Here is a 3980-nt window from a genome sequence, read left to right on the forward strand (position 1 = left end):
TTTAAGGCGACTTGCTTCGAAACGTGACGTGACTAATGAGCACTTAGCTGCAGCCAAGCTAAGCATTATGTCCTTTGTTAGCGGTGAGTAGAAGTCTGCCAGTTGGGAGGTGGCGTAGGATCCCCGTACTAAGAAAATTGTTCTTGATAGCACTGGTCCTCACAGGTTATTATCGTCCAACAATCTCCCTCGAAAACAAAGCCTGCTATGGAGATAGCAGCATTTTTGTACAAACTACGCTATAGGAAATGGGTTAGCTGAAACAATGGCACAGTGAGAAATTGCAATTGAGAAGAAATATACAGATGCCGTAGACTAATCTCAGGAATTGTTGTAGAGATTTTGATCCAGTTTTGACTAAGATACACTAAGATATTGACGTAGAAGGTTTTTGTGTATAATTTATAAGCATTTCGTACAAATTGTCTAAATTATGGTCAGTTAAAGTTAAGTTCTGAAAACGACTCCATTGCCACCTAATGAGTAGCCGATATGACTTGAGAGAGCAATAGCGACTTAAAACAAGCGTGATCCACTTTGCATGGAGTGTGGTGGTCTACTGGTTTGTGTGTCGCATAGATTTTTGTGGGCGTTACCGTTAACGATGCTGCAGAAGTTTATCTCAGTGGAAATCTACGAAGGTGGTATTCTTCATGAGAGAACAGAGTTCCTGACAACCCAGCAGCAAATACAAACTGAAGATGACTGGTTCAGTAGAGGTGTCCTGAATCTCTCGATTTTGTGGCTTAATGGGCAATGTGTTCCTCTAAGATGAACGAGCATTACATTCCATCTGACTGCCTTGAGCTGTCAAGTGCCCCATTATCGACAGGCTCTAGACATGATACTGGAACTCGAGCCAGACTAAGAGCTGGAGGAGAATATGAACCAATCAGATGTGATCGAGCAAGTTCTTACACGCTCTTTACATATTGACCAGACGGGAGATTTTGGCCACTGGCCGTTGGTGTACTGTGAGAAACAACCCATGTCACCTATCGGATTACGAGAGATTATGAGTCGTCACGCAACCATCAGGCAGGTGGTGCTTATTTCGAAAGTAGTTTTCGTCATTTACTTTTTATGGCGCATCTGAAATACCGACTAAAGCATCCGCTTAACCAGTTTGTCTCCCATATGTATGGCTTCAAGATTCATGCACTTGCATAAGCAGCAAGCAGCCAGCAATTTCAAGGCCCCACTTTGTGCGATGATTTACAATAATGGGAGATGCTAATATTTTTTCATCCTTTGGACGTTTCATGGTTTTAAGATCAACGTTTAATAGGTGTTTCTCCCGTGTATTTATAGCTTAATGTCACAGTAGGCTACCTAGTTACAGTACATTCATGCCGCATGTGTAATGACTGTTACTTCGAGGGAGTTTGGCAGCTGCTCTTTCTTGCTGGAAAGAAGGTTGTGAATTATATTTGTTAGTGAATCATTAATTGTTCAATCAGAAGATTCTGTTGATTGAATCTTCCACATTTTGATGCGAAATTAGCAGTTTCTTCTCTATGTTCTCTTTCACCTAAAACTTTCTATACTTTCTGTGAACTCGCCAAGTATTTGCTGTTGAGAGGAAAAATGTTTGCATATTTCAGACATAAAGAATATTAGTGTATCATGCAACAAGGTGCTATACGTCTGTTCTGATAATAGTTCGTTGTAATCAAAGAAAAGTGCTAGTATGACCATACTGAATAGTAGAATTGTTTAATTAAGAATCACAAAAAAGATTGTTTTTACTAACATCATTTTGCAGAATGTTTGATTGGCACTTGTCATGTGCCATTTTTCAAAGCATTGTGACGACATAATGTGGGTGTAATATGGAGTACCTTACCGGTTAAATAAGGTGGAGGCTGCACAAAGATTTATAGTAAAAAGGGAGAGTTTAGATGTGTCAATTTTATGTAATTTCAACGATTGTTACACTTCAAATATTTCTTCTATAACATATAAAGAAAATTAAAGTAGTACGACTTTCTTATCGACGATTACTGTTGTGTCAGTGTACATCTAAGAAGAAATTAACGCATAATTATTACGGTCTGTTGAAATTATCTTGTTATAGATATGGAAGCCTAAAAAATATTGATCGTCTAGTTCACAACGGTCTCTTCAGCGAAGCAGCTTATTTAGAAAGATTACTTATGGTAAAATGCAGTATGGAATCTATCTCTTATGACAGAAAGCACAGAATAGTTTCTCATTAAATCAGGCTGACTTTACACTAAATTCCTACTTAGCTAGTGAATGATGTTTGTCCTTCTATAACAACTACACCTTGGATTTGGACCAAGATCTCTTGTGCTCTAACTGCATTGCACAGTTATTCAGATGAACTGTGTATAACATAATAATCATTACATAGTGAATAGTACGTGGAACGGAACAAGTGATAGATCAAATAGACTTCTAATGATAATGAATCATTTATCCTTCCAAAATAAGATGACTTCTCATAGAAGTCAATAATATTGGGCTGATTAGTTCAGATTCAGCTGATACGGAAAAGTCAACATCATTGAGATGACTGACTGAAATTCAGCTGGTACGGAATTGGTGAATATTGGAGAGCTATTTTGTTGAATTTTTATGCACAATTATTTTGAACACAAGATGCATTCAGATCATTTGACAATTGGCAATATATTTGGGTATTAAATGCATACAGTCGCTTTTTAATATTTTTAGTAACATTTACTTTGTGTACCAATAATTAGTATTCAACTAAATGCAGTCTGATCGTCAGATGGCAGTCCTGTAAGAACATTATGTAGATCAAGTGCAATGTCTCGTGGTATCCCTGGCAAATTCATTGTGATATTGCACATTTTGCATGTTATACACACTCATACGTGCACAGTAATCACCTGCACATGGGTTTACATTCACTCACAGTAAGCAACCACTGAAGGTAAGCATGTGCGGATACTTCATTTATTCTGAAGGTATTTCATGCATATTCATGGTAATTTGTTATTAGAAAGGAATTTACTGCCTTGAGTTTGAATATCCAAACAGCAAAAGCAGTCGTGCGAAAATAAATTGTTACCATCTACAGACATTAACACTTGTATCATGCTAGTATTACTGGAAGTCATGACAGACATGGTTCTTACTTTTGTAGTATTATTTGTGAGTCACTGTTAGAAATGCTGTATGTCATTACAATTACCTAACTGCAGTGTAACAGTCCGGAGTAGTATATTGAACTGAGATGGCTAAACAAAGACACAATATGTTTTAACGTCACCATGTTTCTGTGGGGTAATTCAGCTGCCCCTACTGCTGGATTTTATGCAACTTATCATACCTTCAAGTTCCACGTGCAAACTTTTCACGTGCTGTCACTTGCTACATGAAAACTGTTAGTCCTACACAAAAAACGAACAGAACCTTTTTGCAGGAAATTTAATGTAGTTAAATTTCGTACCGGGATGCGTTTTCGCTAGAGGCCCTAGTCTTCGAATTATTTAAGAAAAATGTACGAAAGTAACCTCCAAATTCGTCTTTCTTGAATCACACTGTACTGGAAGACGGAAGCGTATTCCAGTACAGTACTTAATTATATTGAGTTTCTTAAAAAACGACATGTTCATTTTCCTGTGAGACTAATAGTTTACATGTAGCATAGGAGAGAACATCGAAAATCTTTGTCATGATATTTGAAGGCGTCGTATGCTGCATAAAATCTAGATGTAAGTACAGCTGAATCGCTCTTTGTAACCCAAAGAGAAATAACCAAAAAATTGCAAACTAATGCAAAACGGTCTTCATAAATACATAGTCATGCTATATTGTTAATAAAAAATTCGGCTTTGTATAGTAAAAAAAGAGAAAAAAGAAAAAGGAAGGGAGAGCGTCTGGCTAAGGTTCTATCTACAAATCCCAGTTTCTTCACTCAGTCTTATCCTAGCATTCACCTTGCAGTGAGGTGGAGATTACCCAGAAATGAAGCGTGGCTCGGATTC

The 3980-nt window shown here is 37.4% G+C and overlaps 1 pseudogene; it reads left to right on the forward strand.

Moving 5' to 3' along the window:
• The first annotated feature begins 701 nt into the window (after positions 1-701).
• LOC126413005 (casein kinase II subunit beta-like) lies at positions 702-1237 on the forward strand (annotated as a pseudogene).
• Positions 1238-3980: the final 2743 nt, after the last annotated feature.

This window comes from Schistocerca serialis, chromosome 7, assembly GCF_023864345.2.
Source record: "Schistocerca serialis cubense isolate TAMUIC-IGC-003099 chromosome 7, iqSchSeri2.2, whole genome shotgun sequence".
In the NCBI taxonomy this organism is placed as follows: domain Eukaryota; kingdom Metazoa; phylum Arthropoda; class Insecta; order Orthoptera; family Acrididae; genus Schistocerca; species Schistocerca serialis.